Below are 21483 nucleotides of genomic sequence, written 5' to 3'. Positions count from 1 at the left end.
GTAGGAATGCCAGCTGTTGTTGGTGTGCAGTATGTGGGGCCCACTTTCTGTCTGTCTGCTGGTAGTGGTCTGAGTCTGCTATGAGGCCTGTATGGTTAAGGAGGTGGGCAGGTCCATTATGCAGCTTGGTGGCAAGGCAGGATGCACAGCACTGGGCTTGGACACCCACAGGGAGGAAGGAGGTCTTAGGGTTGCAACCTCCCTGGTTGCACTGAAATGGGGCCAAGAAAGCTAGGACAGTCTTTCTGTATCTTCCAGGCAATAAAGTATAATGCCGCTGCTGGGTCAAGTGGGCTGGCTTGACAGCAGTGTGTGCAGGGAGGTGTCTTGGGGCTGAGTTTTCAGTGAGGGGTTTGTAGACTATGGGGCTCTGGAAAGTCCCCAAACCATTGGACTGAGGGAGGGCTTCAAGGTATCATCCTTCTGTGCTTTTGCCTGAGAAAAGATATTCATCAAACTCTGACCCCTCTGACACCCATCCCACTACTAACAAGTCTTTTAAACTGCCTCCTCCTCTTTGGGTCTCAGGACTGGCAAAGTATGGCTGTCCTTCAAAAGTGGCTAGAGTGTCAGACTTCCAGACTGTTCCACCTGTCCCTGGCATCCAGCTCCACTAATTACCAGGACCCAGTGTAATGTGGACTCATTCTCCCAAAGCAGATCTCCAGGGCCAGGTGTGTAGCATTACTGGGCACCTATCCCCTCCCCACTCTATTCCTTTTTCTTCCCCTGTGGGCTGGGGTCAGGGGAGGGTTTGGATCCTATTAAATTATAGAACTGCCACTTTATCCTCTTCTGTGTGATCTCTTCTTCTCCAGGTGTATGTGTTCTGTTCTGCAATCTTCAGTTCTTTTTCAGGTTTAATTGTATTTGCTGTATTTTCTTCTTATGTGTTTTTGGAAGGAGGTTTCTGCCTTTCCTACTCCTCCACTTTTTCCTCTACCCCAGCTCCTAGTTTTGTTACTACCATGTCTTTTTCATTTGTTTGTGGTTTTGTTGTGCTCTCTGATGGACTTTTAGCAGTGCAGGCTTTGAAGAGCCTACTATTTAATATAGTTTATAAATTGGTCTAAAATGTGCTGATATGAGTCTCAGGAGGCAATATAGTTCCTTGGTTTTTTTTGAGAAGTTTATATTTTAAGTTATACTTAAAAAGGCTATCAAAGGAAACTATGCACTTAATTTGAAGTCAAATAAAAAAAGGATTTAAACAAAAAAATCTATACATACTGTATTATTCAATAATATACCAATTATTTTATTTAGAGATTCTAATGATTTTTGCTTCTTCTACTATTTACCTATGTCAAATTGTACATAAACAGGTATTCCTCAATGTATTAATTTTAGGTATTTATTTTACAGTAGATGAATATTTACTGTTTTGTAAAAATCTTTTTTTTATAAATATCATTTTCTGATTTTCTTGTTTTTTGTTTTCCTGTTCTGTTTGATTAAATCAATAGTCAGTGTTTAAATTGACAAACTTTTGCAAATATTCACAAGTGAACCAAATGCCATATATATTACATAAAATAATATATATATATACACACACACACACACACACTATTTTCTTTTATGTTCTATCTTCCTGGATTTAATAGTTGATGTTTCTGAATTGAATTTTCTAAGGACATTGTGATTTACTTGTTCAAATATTCCCAGATTTAAAAAATATTATCAATATAATTTTAATATGTTTGAATTTATACAACATATCAGTTCAGTTTTTTTCCCTGCTGTTATGTTCACATAACTCCTGGCTCTCTTATTCCAAAAAGAAATGCTTGTTCTCTAGGTCAGAACTCTCACTTTGGGTATGCCTTTTGTTTCTCTCCTGACCTCCAAGTAAGGCAAATATTCACTAGATACAGGGACAGCATCACAAGCTCACCACTTATACAGAATCCTGTCTTTTCCTTTTTAAAAATGACTTCATTTTGTTAAGCCACATTCTCCTGATGCTTTGTATTAAATGACACATAGCAACTAAAAAATGTTTAATAATCCTTATTCTAGTTTGTTCATAAAACTTCATATTGTTCTCAGAATTGTGAATGCATTTCTGCACTATCTAGTGTTTGTTGGTGGTATTGCCAAGTGTGATTTCAATCTCATTTTCAATCTTTATAGTTTGAATATTTTTTCCTCACTGAGAGCCCAGAATTTTCTTTCTATCTTTGATTTTATATTTATTATTTTTCTTTTTCTAATCTAACTCTTAATAAACTTTTATATTTATACACATGAACTTTAGTTGTAAAAAAATTGCTTGCATTATACATTTGAAATGTTCTCTCTCATTTCTTCCTTCTCTATTAATTATGCTATATGTTAACCACTGGATTTGCTGCAATATTTGTCTATCTTTTTTTCATCTTTTTCCTCTCTTTTCCGTTGTTTTAACTTCTCACTGATTCCCTCATTTATTTTCAATGCTTTTATTGAATTTTTAATTCATTATAATTTTTAATTTGTAAGAGCTCATTGTTTTTATTGAATATTCAATTTACAGTATCATGTTCTTGTTCTATTTATGCAATATCATAGTTTTCAGTTATTATAGTTTCTTTTCAGGAGGCTGTCTTCTTTTCTCTGTATTACTAGTTTCTCTGGGCACACTTTTAGATTTTGTTTTTCTATTTTCTGCATTATATGCTCTCTCAAAATGGCTGCTGATTTTAGATACTAACTCTTACGAGTGATGCATGAAAGAGCTAATTATACTCTCAGTGTTCATAATCAGGTATGTCAATATCTGTAGGGCTCTTATCTCTGGTCATTCTTCTCTTAAAAACATATATCTCATTAGTCTTGCATGATTTGTGAGGCCCAATGCAAACTGGAAATGCAGACCTCCTTGCTTGAAAATTAAGAATTTCAAGACAGCAACTGCAGAACATTAAACTAAGATATGGTCCTTAAGACTAAAGAGATTGCATACCCATGAAAATGGCCTTATCTCCAGTATTTTCCTGATCCCGAGTGTTCTGGGAACTGCAGTCCTCTACAGTGAACACATCTTGGCTGGTTATACTTTCAGTTAATTCCCCATTTTTCAGCCCTATGCCTCACTTATTCTCTCTGCTTTTTTCTTTGTCCTCTGTTTTAAAGACTCACTCCAATTACTGAGAATAAGTGCTGTATTTTGGGGGTAGAGTGGTGTGTGTTCTAGCAGAATGGTAAGAGGCTGATACAAGTGTTCACACTCTGTACAGATGTTTAACACCCCCATCCCAATTTCAGCCTCGATGTTATATCTTCATTTTGGAATCTTGGTTCCTTTGAATGATTTTTCTCTTTTGATTTATCCCTTTTAAGGATTTAAATAGCTTTCTCTACCTTTCTGACTAAAATTCATCCCACTCTTCTATCTTTCAGTCTTTCATAGGTTTGTTGGAATCCCTAGTCTTTGATTACCTTCTTTCCTATTCTCTTTGTTCTTGTGATTTTTACCCATTTTTCACCTTTGTTTCATTTACTATGTACAATGGAAAATGAGATCACTTGTATGACCAATATGCCATAAGTGATTAATAATATTCAAAGTATTATTTTAAAATTTAAATATGGAAATATGGAAAGTATTTACCTTATTAGTACTCCACTTAAGAATAATATGATATATACTGAAACAATAATCAAATGAAGATATACTTTATTGACATTTCTTTTGTTAATATGGGAAATAAAGCAGAAATTGGGGAGAGAAGGAATTTAATATTGAGGGGACATATTAAAAATTAATTAAATGAAATAAGTCTTTAATCATCTTTCAAAACAACAGGGCAGTCCTACTTCAAAGTTCACGCATGAAATTAATTTTGTTTGCCCTCCCCTTAGTGAAGGGAGTGAGTGAGTGAGTGAAATTTTAGAAGTCCTCTAGCTGACTAAACTAACTCCATTATTTTCTTCATTACTAAAGATTTGTTGATGTAGCTAGTGAGAAAATGAGGTGCAAGCAAAAGTTTTGCCAAATATAAACATGGAAGAGGATAAGTCAGGAGAAATGTCATTGTTTAAAAGGGACATTACCCTTTTCTCAGTGGTTTGGTTCTCTAATGTTTCATAGAGCTCAATTTTTCTCTCTTATTTGATACAGCAGAAATAGTCCTGATATTATAGAATATATTCCTGTAAAGAGACTGAAATTACTCCTTTTTAAATTTGGAAACATCACTTATATTTCCATTTGATTGTTTTAATATATTCCAATCAAGGGATTGCTTGAAAATCATTTAGAAACTTTTCACTTGGAACTCTTCTTTGAACAACCAAAATGAAAGAGGGCATTGAATGTATGCAATTATAATATCACTGGATGGGGGGGTGGATGGGAAGAAGGGGTGGTAAACATATAGTTAAGTGTCTCGTGTCAGGAGTTTCCTTAGCAGGAAGAAAGCAGGTTAGTATGTGGTAATGCTACCTTTACCTTATTTCAAGCCTGTTCATAGAAATATGGAGAAATTTATCATTCTTATATCTAGCATGTATTGCTCTCAATATCATTTTCCTAAATGAACATTTTAAAAATATTCCAAATCATTATGGGCCTTTAGACCAATAACAGGCATGCATGTCAATGAACATCCTATAGTGCTCCATTCTTGATGTCTTGATATTAGCATAAGGACCTAGCAAGGGATTAAGTATACCAGCTGTGGTATCAGAAAGACCTGGGTCTTGAGCCCTGACTTACCACTTACTAGACAAGGGTAAGTTATAAACTCAGCCTAAGTCAAAGTTTTTCAAGTTTGTCTGCATGTTGGGCCTAGGAGTTTAAATGTATATATTCATCATTAGTGCTCCTTCCAGGGCAAATTATAACCTTTGGGGTTGGGGCCCGGCTTCATGGTGCTCTGTTTGTTATGTTAGTGTACAGCAAGGGTTGAGAACTGCTGTTTCTAGTCCTCATTTCCTTCCCTCATCTTTAAAATGGGTGTGATAATAGCACTAGTATATTGGGCTATTTTAAGAATTAAATGAAGAAAATTCATATAAAGAACATAGCAAGGTGCTTGGAACATTATAATTAAACCCTATCTCCCACTACCTGGCTGAACTATAAACAAAATTGAAGAAGAGTCTGTATCCTTCTTGTTCACTGTTTTATGGATGACGCTTAGAAAGTACTTTTCGTGGGTTCAATGAATCACTTGCACTTTGAGAAGGGGACAGAGCAATTGTAGTGTTGAATTTTGCTCAGCCTCGGAAACCTTTATAAAAGAAACAAACAAAAATACTGATTAAGTTCTGCTGTAGAATCACTTCTTCCATATTTATTAGTCCTAGTTATTTCTTTCAGGCCAATATACTACATCATCCTAATATATAGCTGTATGTGTCTTCCATTGTCCCTATAGAACTTAAAATTCCCCCGCCCCTCTTTTACTTCTTCCCTCCTCTCATTTTTCCTTCTTTCTCTTCCTTTTTCTCTTCCCTCCCTTCTTTATTTCCCCATTTGTCTCCGCCCCCTACTCTATTTCTATCTCTATCATCTAGACAATCTCTTGAAACTTTTAGTTTCAGGATAAATTGTTCTTCTCTTAACCTTGCCTGGCAGCATCCTGTCTAGTCTGCTTACTTACCACAGGCAGTAATTGTGAATTTGTTTTTTGAGCTCTAATACCTTCCTTCCTTCCTTGTACTTCAGGGCTACATATCAATAACTGACTGTCTCATCTTACAAATTAAAAATTACAAAATTACAAAAAAAAATTACAAAGTAGCTCCAATATTCACAGTGTTCTATTTCCATGGAGCCAGTTTTAATGTTCTTCACTAAATAACTTTTTATGCATTTATTCTCCAAATGTATTTGGGATCATTATTGTGTACAGGTCTTTTATTGATACTGAACAGAACACACACCTGGCCTCAAAGAAGGGCACAAGCCTGTGGAAGTCTCAGTAAACAAGCATATTATTATTGTACAGTGTGATACCTGCTGCTGGGGAAATATTAAGTACCTTCCCCTTATACTGCAGATGGCAAGGGTCTTCATTCAGTCCTGGCTTCATAGGAAGCAGTGTCAGGGGGTAATGAGTTATGGTTTAAAGAAGGAAAGTAGAGTAGCTCTGTGAGGGTTAAGGGGTAAGGGAGGTAAGATGTAGCTCAGTATTCTAGAGTGTGAGACAATCAGTGAGAAATGAGCCTGGAGAAATAGAGGAGACCCAGGTATTAAGGAGATAGGCCTATCCTTGGGACACAAGAGCAACCCTTAAAATTGCTTAAATAACTTGGATAATGCAAGGTAAAATTTCCCTGAAAAATAAGACTTTCCTGTTAGTGTGCAGGAATGTAAGAAGGGCAGGTAAAAACATACAAGGGAAATAGATACAGCATGATACCATTTTTAAGCCAACCAAAAACAATCACACTTTTAATTAATTATAGTAGCAAAAATTTGTTTAGTACCTACTATATACAATATATTTTTCTAAGAACCATACACATAGTAACCACCCTATAAGTTAGATTCTATTATTGTAGAATTATTATTTGTTACCATTTTGTTGGTATGTGAATGGAAGAGATAGTAAGTAGTGATACTTAACTGGAAAGATATGAAGGCCATGCCACCTGAGGTCAAATCTGTCCACCACTTATTTTCTGTAACTTTAGACAAATCACTTAATATGTATAAGTATATTTACACATTCTTAGTAGTTATTTTGTGGTGGTTCAGGGTTTCTTCAACCCATACTGTCCTTATTTTGTTCAGTGGATCTTAAGATAGTGTCAAAAGAGGTAATAAGTAATAGCAAGAAAAATGGACGTTTCTTCTGAGTGAAGTCAAGCTCTGTAGATCCATCAAAAAAACAATCAAACAAAAACTAGATGAAATGAATTGCCTGTAAGCAGGGACTCTGGAATCTGGAACAGGTTAATCAGTGGAATGGTACAGGAAGAAAGGGACATGAGTAGACAGATTCTCTGATGTCCTTTGGGGAAAAGGGGAGTTCATTTGAATTATAAAGCAACCTCATAGAAAATACATGTGACTTTTGGAATCTTATCTTCATTGCTTCTCAACTGTGTGACTTTGGCAGATTACTAAATCTCTCTTTGCTCAGTTTCCTACTCCAAACCTATGTTAATAATACTGTTGAATTCATGAGATGCTGTGAAGATTAAATGAGTTAATAAATTCAAAATATTTAGTAGTGCTGGCACACAAAGCTATCATATCTGTTATCCATTATTATTATTAAGACATCCTTTGGATTTCATGTGTTAGTGTGTTTGTTTAATAGCAAATTGTATATAATTCTAATCATTTTAAAAACTTTAGAGCTATACACAAGAGTTTACTATCTTTGCTTGCTGAACTGTGCATATTGTCTGACTTGCTAGATTCAAAGTATACTTCTAATGCCAGTCAGGGAGAGACTCTAAATTGTGAATAGTGCCCAGGAGAGGGGGCCAGCACAACAATTATTAATGAATGGCAATTGACATCCCTCCTCTGTGAAATAGGGTGGTCATCTCCAGTGTACCCACTTGGGAAGTGTTATGTCAAAAAGGGATGTTTCAAGCACAGTGCAGGAACTTAGGTTCACAATTTCATGCAGGAATATTGAAGAAATAATGCTCATGGAAGATGACTATGTACACCTGTTATCTAACATGAGCTGTAAAATTAATGGTGGTTATTTTGTATGTGTTTTTTTTTTTCCTGGGGAAGGAAAGATCTCTGAGTGATATGATTACTATAAGACAAAAAAAAACCCTCATATTTTTCAAGTGGCCAAATGGTTTGCTTAGGAAGAAAAAATCTGGGCTACACAGTGATCACCCTTAGGGTAAGATGAAAGAAAAAAATTTCTTAGAGTTTGAAATACACAGCTGGTAATGCAGACATAGATCCTTTAAGTTGGAAGAAGGAGTGAGAGCTGGGAAGGCTTTTGCACCTGTATTTGATGAGTTGCTGAATTTAGAACAAGTTTTTTTGCAGGGCAGAAATCTCTGTAGAAGCATAAGTTTTCCAGCACCCAGCAGAGAAAAGATAAAAGAACTTGCAGTTTTATGAGATCAGATTTTTTTTCTCAGTATTGTAGCCTGTACTGGAAATAAGTGACACAAAATCAAAGATCAAGCACACGCTTACATGAGCAGCTTTGGGCCAGGGAAATAGTAACCAACTTTAACACACAAAAATTCCTGATCTTATCCAAATTTAAATGCTAGATAAGCAAGTTGAAGAAAAAAACATTAAAGTGACAAGTAAGACTGGGTGACTGAGGGGAGGTGTCTGACCCTCAATCACATCTTCACGCATGGAAGAGTTATGGTTTGACACAATTGCAGGCAGCAGTGAAGACAGCAGATATCAGAAAATCATGTATTTTAAATTAGCATAGAGTAGGCTGTGGGACTCCGGAAGTTACCACTAGTGTTGACTGTACTCTTCTAGTATAGATAGAATGAGCAAATGCTCTGAAATCCACCCAATTAAGAAATCCCTTCTTGTAAAAAAAAAAATTGTGAACATAGACAGAGCTAGGGTGCTGGGAAATTGACAAAGGTTCCAGAACAGAGCCATTAAAATTCCAGAGAAAGAGGCTGCATACTGAATGAATGTGGGCTGTGCCAAAAAAGATTCAGACAACTTTAAGCAGGTTGGTGAACCCTCAGTTAAGAGACATGAGCAGAAATTATGGGTCATTAATGCAAAATGGTACTGGATAGTGAATAACAAGTTACTGTTGTTTTTAGCCATGAGAATAGTGCTTGATTTCTGTCGCTGTACAATACCTTGCAGTTACAGTTCATCATACGGACTACAAACAGACTGCAGTAATCTAGGGAATAGTGTGCGGATGAGACTGTGGAGGCTACACAATTATCGCAGTTCTGCAAAGGTGTGTCTAGATCTCACATCTGCATGATTCATTCATGCATGATTTATTCATCTGCATGACTGAATAAATGTTCTATTTGAGATCAACTAAAATTTGTTTCTCATGTTGCATCCTATTGTTGCCTATAGGATGGATTACAATGTATTTCTATACTTGCTAAGAGAATCATTTGGAAAACACCAGGAACTGATGGGCACAGTTTCTGAGACATTTGAGGCACATTTGATTTTGATAATTTCTTAGCCCCTGTTTATTTTTCATTTTCTTGAAATTTTTTTTGCCAAAGTATACTTGGTATACAATATTATGTTGGTTTGAGGTGTACAACATGACATTCCCACTAGCACTGTACCAGAGTTTACCTTTCTCCACTTCCTCAGCAACACTTGTTATTTCTTGTCTTGTTGATATTAGCCATTCTGACCGCTGTGAGGTGATATATTATAGTAGTTTTGATGTGCATTTCCCTGATAAAGAGTGCTGTTGAACATCTTTTCATTTGCATGTTTGCCATCTGTATGTCTTCCTTTTAGAAAATGTCTAGTCATGTCCTTTGTCCATTTTTTAAATTAGGTATGATTGATATACACTCTATGAAGGTTTCACATGAGAAACAAAATGGTTACTACATTCACTCATATTATCAAGTCCCCGCCCATATCCCATGGCAGTCACTGTCCATCAGTGTAGTAAGATGCCACATAGTCAATATTTGCCTTCTTTGTGCAACGCTGTCTACCCCATGATTCCCCCAACACCATGTGTGCCAATCATAGTACCCCTCAATCCCTTTCTCCCACCCTTATACCTCCCCTCCCCTTTGATAAGCTCTAGTCCCTTGGAGTCTGTGAGTCTGTTGCTGTTTTGTTCCTTCAGTTTTGCTTTGCTGTTAATACTCCACAAATGAGGGAAATCATTTGGTACTTGTCTTTCTCCACCTGGCTTACTTCACTGAGCATAATATCCTCCAGCTCCACTCATGTTGTTGCTAATGGTAGGATTTGTTTCTTTCTTATGTCTGAATAGTATTCCATTGTATATAGGTACCACCTCTTCTTTATCTATTCATTTACTGATAGACACGTAGGATGCTTCCATATCTTGGCTATTGTAAATAGTGCTGCAATAAGCATAGGGCTGCGTATGTCTTTTTGAATCTGAGAAATTGTATCCTTTGGGTAAATTTCTAGGAATGGAATTCCTGGGTCAAATGGTATTTCTACTTTTAGTTCCTTGAGGAATCTCCATATTGCTTTCCACAATAATTGAACTAGCTTACATTCCCACCAGCAGGGTAGGAGAGTACCCCTTTCTCTGCATCATCACCAACATTTGTTGTTCTTAGGCTTCTCAATGCTTGCCATCCTAACTGGTGTGAGGTGATACCTCATTATGGTTTTATTTGCATTTCTCTGATGACTAGTGATATGGAGCATCTTTTCATGTGCCTGTTGACCATCTGAATTTATTCTTTGGAGAAGTGTTTGTTCATATCTTCTTCTAATTTTTTAATTGGATTATTTGCTTTCTGGTTGTTGAAGTGTGTGTGTTCTTTATATATTTTGGATGTTAAACCTTGTTGGATATGTCATTTACAAATATATTCTCCCATACTTTAGGATGTCCTTTTGTTCTGCTGATGATGTCCTTTGCTGTACTGAAGATTTTTAGCTTCATGTAGTCCCACTTGTTCATTTTTACATTTCTTTCCCTTGCCCAAGGAGATGTGTTCAGGAAAAAGTTGCTCATGTTTATATTCAGAAGATTTTTGCCTATGTTGTCTTCTAAGAGTTTTATGGTTTCATGACTTACATTGAAGTCCTTGATTCATTTCAAGTTTTCTTTTGCCTATGGGGTTAAACAACAATCCAGTTTCATTCTCTTGCATGTAGCAGTCCAGTTTTGCAAACACCAGTTCTTGAAGATGCTGTCATTTCCCCCATTGTATGTCCAGGGCTCCTTTATCATATATTAATTGATCATATATCCTTGGGTTTATATCTGAGCTCTCTAATATGTTGCATTGGTCAATGGGTCTTTTCTTGTGCCAGAATCAAATTGTCTTGATTGGTGTGGCTTTGTAGTAGTGCTTGAAGTCAGTTAATGTAATCCCCCCAACTTTATGCTTCCTTCTCAGGATCACTTTGGATGTTCAGAGTCTTTTGTAGTTCCATATGAATTTTAAATTATCTGCTCTAGTTTGTTGAAGAATGCTGTTGGTATATTGATGAGTATTTCGTTGAATCTGTAGATTGCTTTAGGCAGGATGGCCATTTTGACAATATTAATTCTTCCTGTCCATAAGCACAGGATGTGTTTCCATTTATTTGTATCTTCTTTAATTTCTCTCGTGAGTATCTTGTAGTTTTCAGAATATAGTTATTTCACTTCTTGGTTAGGTTTATTCCTAGGTATTTTATTCTTTTTGATGAAATGGTGAATGGAATTGTTTTCCTGATTTCTCTTTCTGCTAGGTCATCATTATTGTATAGGAATGCAACACATTTCTGTGTATTAATTTTGTATCCTTCAACTTTGCTGAATTCAGATCTTAGATCTAGTAGTTTTGGAGTGGATTCTTTAGGGTTTTTTAATGTACAATATCATGTCATCTGCAAACAGTGACAGTTTAACTTATTCTTTACCAATCTGGATGCCTTTTACTTCTTTGTGTTGTCTGATTGCATGACTTGGACCTCCAGAACTATGTTGAATAAAGGTGGACAGAGTGAGCATTCTTGTCTGGTTCCCTATTTTAAAGGAAAGGCTTTTAGGTTCTCACTGTTAAGTATGACGTTGGCTGTACTTTATCATATATGGCCTTTATTATGTTGAAGTACTTGCCCTCTATACCCATTTTGTTGAGAGTCTTTATCATGAATGGATGGTGAATTTTGTTGAATGCTTTTTTGACATCAATCTATGGAGATGATCATGTGGTTTTCATACTGCTTTTTGTTGATGATATTGATGGATTTTCTAATATTGTATCATCCTTGTATCCCTGGAATAAATCCCAAGTGTTCATGATGGTTGATCTTTTTGATGTTTTCTTTAATTCACTTTGCTAAAATTTTGTTATATATTTTTGCCTCTATGTTCATCAGGAATATTTGTTTGTAATTTTAATTTTTGTGGTGTCTGCCTGGTTTTGATATCAGAATGATGCTGTCCTCATAGAATGAGTTTGGAAGTATTCCTTTCTGTTCTACTTTTTGGAAAACTTTAAGGAGGATGGGTGTTAGATCTTTACTAAATGTTTGATAAAACTCAACTGTGCGCGGAGCCAGGATGGCGGCGTGAGAAGAGCAGTGGAAATCTCCTCCCAAAAACACATAGAGCTATGAAAATATAACAAAGAAAAATCTTCCTAAAATAGAGACCACAGGACACAGGACAACATCCAGACCACATCCACACCTGCAAGGAACCAGCGCCTTGCGAAGGGGGTAAGATATAAGCCCCGGCCCGGCGGGACCCGAGCGCCCCTCCCCCCGGCTCCCGGCGGGTGGAGAGAAACTGGAGCGGTTTTTTTTTTTTTTCTTGGCGAGCGCTTTTTGGAAGCCTTAGAGGGACGGGCCCCCGTTGCTGGGGAGGCAGGGTGGCGGGACCGGTGAGCAGGTGCCTGGGAATGGCGCCGGAGGACAAAGAATATCCCGCGTTTCTCCCTGCGGGACCGGCGGGCGGGTGCCTGAGACCAGTGCCTGAGGACGGAGGAGGTCGCGCGTTTTTCCTTTTTTTTTTTTTTTCTCTCTTTTTGGCGAGCGCTTTTTGGAAGCCTTGAAGGGACGGGGACCCCAGTGCTAGGGAGGCAGGGTGGCGGGACTGGTGAGCGGGTGCCTGTGACCGGCGCCTGAGGACAAAGAATATCCCGCGTTTTTCCCTGTGGGACCGGTGGGTGGGTGCCTGAGACCGGCACCTGAGGACGGAAGAAATCGCGTGTTTTTCCCCTTTTTCTCTCTCTTTTTGGCGAGTGCTTTTTGGAAGCCTTGAAGGGACAGGGACCCCGGTGCTAGGGAGGCAGGGCGGCGGGACTGGTGAGCGGGTGCCTGGGACCAGTGCCTGAGGACAAAGAATATCGAGCGTTGCTTCCCTGCGGGACTGGTGGGTGGGTGCTTTTTGGAAACCTTGAAAGGACAGGGACCCTGGTGCTAGGGAGACAGGGCAGCAGGACCAGTGAGCGGGTGCCTGGGACCGGCAACTGAGGAAAAAAAAAAAAAATCGCTTGTTTTTTCCTTTTTTTTTTCTTTCTTTCTGTTCCCTCTCTCATTGTTGCTGTTGTTGTTTTGGTTTGGAGAGTGCTTTTTGGAAGTCTTAAAGGGGCAGGACAGGTCACTTAGACCAGAGGCAGGGAATCTGGGGATCTCTGGGCACTCTAACCCCCTGGGCAGCAGGGAGCACAGAGGCCCCTTACGGAGATAAATAGCCTCCTGGCCGCTCCCCATCCAACGGGGCTCCACCATTTTGGAGGAACAGCCCCAGCCAGGCCAAGCCCACAGCAACAGCGGAGATAAACCCCAAAGCAACTGGGCGGGAAGCAGAAGCCCTGTCTGCGCACAGCTGCCCAGCACAAGCAACTAGAGGTTGCTAGTCTCCCAGGAAAAGGCTACAAACCAACAAGAAGGGAAGCTCTTCCAGCAGTCACTTGTACCAGCTCTGCAAACTATCTCTATCACCATGAAAAGGCAAAACTACAGGCAGACAAAGATCACAGAGACAACACCTGAGAAGGAGACAGACCTAACTAGTCCTCCTGAAAAAGAATTCAAAATAAAAATCATGAACATGCTGACAGAGATGCAGAGAAAAATGCAAGAGAAATGGGATGAGATGCAGAGAAAAATGCAAGAGCAGTGGGATGAGATGCAGAGAAAAATGCAAGAGCAGTGGGATGAAGTCCGGAAGGAGATCACAGATGTCAGGAAAGAGATCACAGAAGTGAAACAATCCCTGGAAGGATTTATAAGCAGAATGGATAAGATGCAAGAGGCCATTGAAGGAATAGAAGCCAGAGAACAGGAACGTATAGAAGCTGACATAGAGAGAGATAAAAGGATCTCCAGGAATGAAACAACACTAAGAGAAATATGTGACCAATACAAAAGGAAAAACATTCGTATTATAGGGATACCAGAAGAGGAAGAAAGAGGAAAAGGGATAGAAAGTGTCTTTGAAGAAATAATTGCTGAAAACTTCCCCAAACTGGGGGAGGAAATAATCGAACAGACCATGGAATTACACAGAACTCCCAACAGAAAGGATCCAAGGAGGACAACACCAAGACACATAATAATTAAAATGGCAAGGATCAAGGACAAGGAAAGAGTTTTAAAGGCAGCTAGAGAGAAAAAGGTCACCTATAAAGGAAAACCAATCAGGCTAACATCAGACTTCTCAACAGAAACCCTACAGGCCAGAAGAGAATGGCATGATATACTTAATGCAATGAAACAGAAGGGCCTTGAACCAAGGATACTGTATCCAGCACGACTATCATTTAAATATGATGGTGGGATTAAACAATTCCCAGACAAGCAAAAGCTGAGGGAATTTGCTTCCCACAAACCACCTCTACAGGGCATCCTACAGGGACTGCTCTAGATGGGAGCACCCCTAAAAAGAGCACAGAAAAAAACACACAACATATGAAGAATGGAGGAGGAGGAATAAGAAGGGAGAGAAGAAAAGAATCTCCAGACAGTGTATATAACAGCTCAATAAGCGAGCTAAGTTAGGCAGTAAGATACTAAAGAAGCTCACCTTGAACCTTTGGTAACCACAAATCTAAAGCCTGAAATGGCAATAAGTACATATCTCTCACTAGTCACCCTAAATGTAAATGGACTTAATGCACCAATCAAAAGACATAGAGTAATAGAATGGATAAAAAAGCAAGACCCATCTATATGCTGCTTACAAGAAACTCACCTTAAACCCAAAGATAAGCATAGACTAAAAGTCAAGGGATGGAAAAACATATTTCAGGCAAACAACAGTGAGAAGAAAGCAGGGGTTGCAGTACTAATATCAGACAAAATAGACTTCAAAACAAAGAAAGTAACAAGAGATAAAGAAGGCCACTACATAATGATAAAGGGCTCAGTCCAACAAGAGGATATAACCATTCTAAATATATATGCACCCAATACAGGAGCACCAGCATATGTGAAGCAAATACTAACAGAACTAAAGAGGGAAATAGACTGCAATGCATTCATTGTAGGAGACTTCAACACACCACTCACCCCAAAGGATAGATCCACCGGGCAGAAAATAAGTAAAGACACACAGGCACTGAACAACACACTAGAACAGATGGACCTAATAGACATCTATAGAACTCTACATCCAAAAGCAACAGGATATACATTCTTCTCAAGTGTACATGGAACATTCTCCAGAATAGACCACATACTAGCTCACAAAAAGAGCCTCAGTAAATTCCAAAATATTGAAATTCTACCAACCAATTTTTCAGACCACAAAGGTATGAAAGTAGAAATAAATTCTACAAAGAAAACAAAAAGGCTCACAAACACATGGAGGCTTAACAACATGCTACTAAATAATCAATGGATCAATGAACAAATCAAAATAGAGATCAAGGAATATATAGAAACAAATGACAACAACAACACTAAGCCCCAACTTCTGTGGGATGCAGCGAAAGCAGTCTTAAGAGGAAAGTATATAGCAATCCAGGCACACTTGAAGAAGGAAGAACAATCCCAAATGAATAGTCTAACATCACAATTATTAAAACTGGAAAAAGAAGAACAAATGAGGCCTAAAGTCAGCAGAAGGAGGGACATAATAAAGATCAGAGAAGAAATAAACAAAATTGAGAAGAATAAAACAATAGCAAAAATCAACGAAACCAAGAGCTGGTTCTTTGAGAAAATAAACAAAATAGATAAGCCTCTAGCCCAACTTATTAAGAGAAAAAGAGAGTCAACACAAATCAACATAATCAGAAATGAGAATGGAAAAATCACGACAGACTCCACAGAAATACAAAGAATTATTAAAGACTACTATGAAAACCTATATGCCAACAAGCTGGAAAACCTAGAAGAAATGGACAACTTCCTAGAAAAATACAACCTCCCAAGACTGACCAAGGAAGAAACACAAAAGTTAAACAAACCAATTACAAGCAAAGAAATTGAAACAGTAATCAAAAAACTACCCAAGAACAAAACCCCGGGGCCGGACGAATTTACCTCGGAATTTTATCAGACACACAGAGAAGACATAATACCCATTCTCCTTAAAGTGTTCCAAAAAATAGAAGAAGAGGGAATACTCCCAAACTCATTCGATGAAGCCAACATCACCCTAATACCAAAACCAGGAAAAGACCCCACCAAAAAAGAAAATTACAGACCAATATCCCTGATGAATGTAGATGCAAAAATACTCAATAAAATATTAGCAAACAGAATTCAACAGTATATCAAAAGGATCATACACCATGACCAAGTGGGGTTCATCCCAGGGTGCAAGGATGGTACAACATTCGAAAATTCATCAACATCATCCACCACATCAACAAAAAGAAAGACAAAAACCACATGATCATCTCCATAGATGCTGAAAAAGCATTTGACAAAATTCAACATCCATTCATGATAAAAACTCTCAGCAAAATGGGAATAGAGGGCAAGTACCTCAACGTAATAAAGGCCATATATGATAAACCCACAGCCAGCATTATACTGAACAGCGAGAAGCTGAAAGCATTTCCACTGAGATCGGGAACCAGACAGGGATGCCCACTCTCCCCACTGGTATTTAACATAGTACTGGAGGTCCTAGCCACGGCAATCAGACAAAACAAAGAAATACAAGGAATCCAGATTGGTAAAGAAGAAGTCAAACTGTCACTATTTGCAGATGATATGATACTGTACATAAAAAACCCTAAAGACTCCACTCCAAAACTACTAGAACTGATATCGGAATACAGCAAAGTTGCAGGATACAAAATTAACACACAGAAATCTGTAACTTTCCTATACACTAACAACGAATCAATAGAAAGAGAAATCAGGAAAACAATTCCATTCACCATTGCATCAAAAAGAATAAAATACCTAGGAATAAACCTAACCAAAGAAGTGAAAGACTTATACTCTGAAAACTACAAGTCACTCTTAAGAGAAATTAAAGGGGACACTAATAAATGGAAACTCATCCCATGCTCATGGCTAGGAAGAATTAATATCGTCAAAATGGCCATCCTGCCCAAAGCAATATACAGATTCGATGCAATCCCTCTCAAATTACCAGCAACATTCTTCAATGAATTGGAACAAATAATTCAAAAATTCATATGGAAACACCAAAGACCCCGAATAGCCAAAGCAATCCTGAAAAAGAAGAATAAAGTAGGGGGGATCTCACTCCCCAACTTCAAGCTCTACTACAAAGCCATAGTAATCAAGATAATTTGGTACTGGCACAAGAACAGAGCCACAGACCAGTGGAACAGATTAGAGACCCCAGAAATTAACCCAAACATATATGGTCAATTAATATTTGATAAAGGAGCCATGGACATACAATGGCAAAATGACAGTCTCTTCAACAGATGGTGCTGGCAAAACTGGACAGCTACATGTAGGAGAATGAAACTGGACCATTGTCTAACCCCATATACAAAGTTAAACTCAAAATGGATCAAAGACCTGAATGTAAGTCATGAAACCATTAAACTCTTGGAAAAAAACATAGGCAAAAACCTCTTAGACATAAACATGAGTGATCTCTTCTTGAACATATCTCCCCGGGCAAGGAAAACAACAGCAAAAATGAGCAAGTGGGACTACATTAAGCTGAAAAGCTTCTGTACAGCGAAAGACACCATCAATAGAACAAAAAGGAACCCTACAGTATGGGAGAATATATTTGAAAATGACACATCCGATAAAGGCTTGACGTCCAGAATATATAAAGAGCTCACACACCTCAACAAACAAAAAACAAATAACCCAATTAAAAAATGGGCAGAGGAACTGAACAGACAGTTCTCCAAAAAAGAAATACAGATGGCCAAGAGACACATGAAAAGATGCTCCACATCACTAATTATCAGAGAAATGCAAATTAAAACTACAATGAGGTATCACCTCACACCAGTAAGGATAGCTGCCATCCAAAAGACAAACAACAACAAATGTTGGCGAGGCTGTGGAGAAAGGGGAACCCTCCTACACTGCTGGTGGGAATGTAAATTATTTCAACCATTGTGGAAAGCAGTATGGAGGTGCATCAAAATGCTCAAAACAGACCTACCATTTGACCCAGGAATTCCACTCCTAGGAATTTACCCTAAGAACGCAGCAATCAAGTTTGAGAAAGACAGATGCACTCCTATGTTTATCGCAGCACTATTTACAGTAGCCAAGAACTGGAAGCAACCTAAATGTCCATCTGTAGATGAATGGATAAAGAAGATGTGGTACATATACACAATGGAATACTACTCAGCCATAAGAAGTGGAAAAATCCAACCATTTGCAGCAACATGGATGGAGCTGGAGAGTATTATGCTCAGTGAAATAAGCCAAGCGGAGAAAGAGAAATACCAAATGATGTCACTCATCTGAGGAGTATAGGAACAAAGGAAAAACTGAAGGAACAAAACAGCAGCGGAATTACAGAACCCAAAAATGGACTAACAGGTACCAAAGGGAAAGGAACTGGGAGGATGGGTGGGCAGGGAGGGATAAGGGGGGGGAAGAAGAAGGGGGGTATTAAGATTAGCATGCATGGGGGGGAGGGAACAAGGGGGGGTTGGGCTGCACAACACAGAGAGGACAAGTAGTGACTCTACAACATTTTGCTAAGCTGATGGACAGTAACTGTAATGTGGTTGTTAGGGGGGACCTGATATAGGGGAGAGCATAGTTAACATAGTATTCTTCATGTAAGTGTAGATTAAAAATTTAAAAAAAAAAAAGAAAGAAAGAAAGAAAGAAAGAAAAGGGGGATTACTCCTTAACAGGATAAAACTATTGGTAAATCAAAGATCAACGCATGCTTTAAATATCCTTAATGTTGATCACTTAAAGGGTGTCAGATGATCAGCTATGGAGGTACTCTTTTCTGATAATATTCCTTTCTCTTAATTTAAAAAAAAAAAAAAAAGCAGTTACTGTGTGCTGACCTCCAATGAGTTCTGCACAGTGGTATAGAGGGCATGTCAAAGTGTGGGCAAAGGGTCTCTTTGTTTCTATGCAGAAGATCAAGGCCTAGCTTGGATACCCAGAAAATCAACTAAGATACGATATGAGGAGGAGCTTCCGGCATCAGCACTCTCTGGAGGACTTGTGCCGGGGGATGATCATCAAAAAGCCTCCACAGGGATCCGGACGATGCTGCAGTTGTGGCTGCATCCAGCCCACCGTCTCCTGGACTTGCCATAAGAATGAGGAGGGAGATGTCTAGGCTGGCATGTGCATACAGTGAGACAACGAATTTGACTGGATCTGTACTGTTGGAACTCAACCAGGAGCTGGGAGGGGTGCAAGTTGTAGCACCCCAAAATCTCATGACTATAGACTATCTATGGTTAAAAGAACATATGGGATGTGAACAGATCCCAGAAATGGGCTGCTTTAATTTGTCTGATGGTTCAAGTACAGTTGGACAATATCCATCATATCATAGATAAATTTTCACAAATGCCTAGGGTGCCTAACTGGTTTTCTTGGTTCACTGAAGATGGATGGTAATTATAGATTTGCTTTGTTTATGTCACCGTATTCCTATTATGTTAATATGTGTGTGCAAATTAGTTAGTAGTTTAAAACCTATACATACTTAAGGTACTATACAAGAAGATATGTCAAAGAAATAATCAATCCTCCCAAGTTTCCTTCATATGCTACATCTATAGCTTTTCTTCTTCCTTCCTAATTACAACCCTTAAATAGAATTCGTGCCTCAGATCGAATTTACCGAGTATCATAATTCCTCCAGGTGGTAAAGATACCTCGAGACAAATGCTGGGCATAGAAGCCACAGGGCATAAATCTGCAAAGAAGTAAAAAGCTAACCTTTGCAAACAATATGGCTTCTCTCTCACTTACCAACTTTACATTTCCCTGTATGGCCCCGGAAGATGACTGGTTAGCCAGAGACGGGTAAGATTCCTCAAGGGAGGAACAACCTAAGACAGGCACAGTCGCAGGGGGGCCATCAGGTGAGAATTTGGGGATCAACAGAGGTGAGGCTCAGAACCTCACCCCCCCTGCTTTGAGAGAAATCTTCTGCATCCGTGGATGTCTTGCTGCCCTTGTCTAGCCTGGATTAATACTTAGTCCATAGGCACACACCTGATCATCTGATCATCTACATTTGCCTTCTTACAGCACTAAACTATGTTTTCTACCTTTATCTTGCATCTACCTACCACTTCAGCATTTTATTAAAAATAAAAATAATAATAATAATAGGAGAAATGTGGGATCAACATATAAATCAAGTACAAAAATCAAACGAATATTCATATTTGACCTGATTGTTTATAGGTCATATTGCATGATCAAAACCGAAAGTTTCTGTGATGACTGCCCTTGTACTGTTCACCATGTAAGAATTTATTCACTATGTAAGAATTCGTTCACCATGTAAGAACTTGTTCGTTATGCTTCAGAAGATTGGAGACTGACGAGAATTAGGCTTGAGATGGATTAATGATTGTACATTGAGCGTTGACCCCCCTATACTGAATTTTATTGTTGTTAACAACCATTTGATCAATAAATATGAGAGATGCCCTCTCAAAAAAAAAAAAAAAAAAAAAAAAAACTCAACTGTGGAGCCATCTGGTCCATAGGTTTTGTTCTGAGGTAGTTTTATGATTGCCATTTCAATCTTGTTGCTGGTAATTGGTCTGTTCAGATTTTCGTTTTCTTCCTGGGTCAGCCTTGGAAAGTTGTATTTTTCTAGAAAGTTCTCCACTTCTTCTAGGTTATCCACTTTGTTAGCATATCATTTTTCATAATATTCTCTAATAATTCTTTATATTTCTGTGGTGTCCATAATGATTTTTTCTTTCTCATTTCTGATTCTGTTTATGTGTATAGACTCTCTTTTTCTTGGTAAGTCTGGCTAGGGGTTCATCTACTTTGTTTATTTTCTCAAAGAACCAGCTTTTGCTTCAATTGATTCTTTTATTGTTTTATTTTCTTGATTTTATTTATTTGTGCTCTCATTTTTATTATGTCCCTCCTTCCACTTAATTTGGGCCTCATTTGTTTTTCTTTTTTAATTTCATTTACTGTGACTTTAGAATGTTCATATGGGATTGTTCTTCTTTCCTGATGTAGCCCTGTGTTGCAATATACTTTCCTCTTAACATGGCCTTTACTGCGTCCCACAGATTTTGCAGTGTTGAATTATTGTTGTCATTTGTCTCTTTGTATTGCTTGATATCTGTTTTTATTTGGTCATTGATTCATTGGTTATTTAGGAGTATGTTGTTAAGCCTCCATGTATTTGTGGGAGTTTTCATTTTCTTTGCTTAATTCATTTGTAGTTTCATACCTTTGTAGTCTGAGAGGCTGGTTGTTATAATTTCAATCTTTTTAAATATACTGAGGCTCTT

General features: G+C 38.2%; 1 long non-coding RNA gene across 2 annotated transcripts in view; it reads left to right on the top strand.

Moving 5' to 3' along the window:
* Positions 1-21483, top strand: part of LOC140843266 (uncharacterized) — a 215253-nt gene that overhangs the window by 78389 nt on the left and 115381 nt on the right. The gene's annotated exons all lie outside the window — the stretch shown is intronic.

Source organism: Manis javanica, chromosome 8 (assembly GCF_040802235.1).
Source record: "Manis javanica isolate MJ-LG chromosome 8, MJ_LKY, whole genome shotgun sequence".
Taxonomy (NCBI): Eukaryota; Metazoa; Chordata; class Mammalia; order Pholidota; family Manidae; genus Manis; species Manis javanica.
The sequence above is the reverse complement of the archived record's forward strand: the minus strand, read 5'-3'. Positions and strand labels throughout refer to the sequence as shown.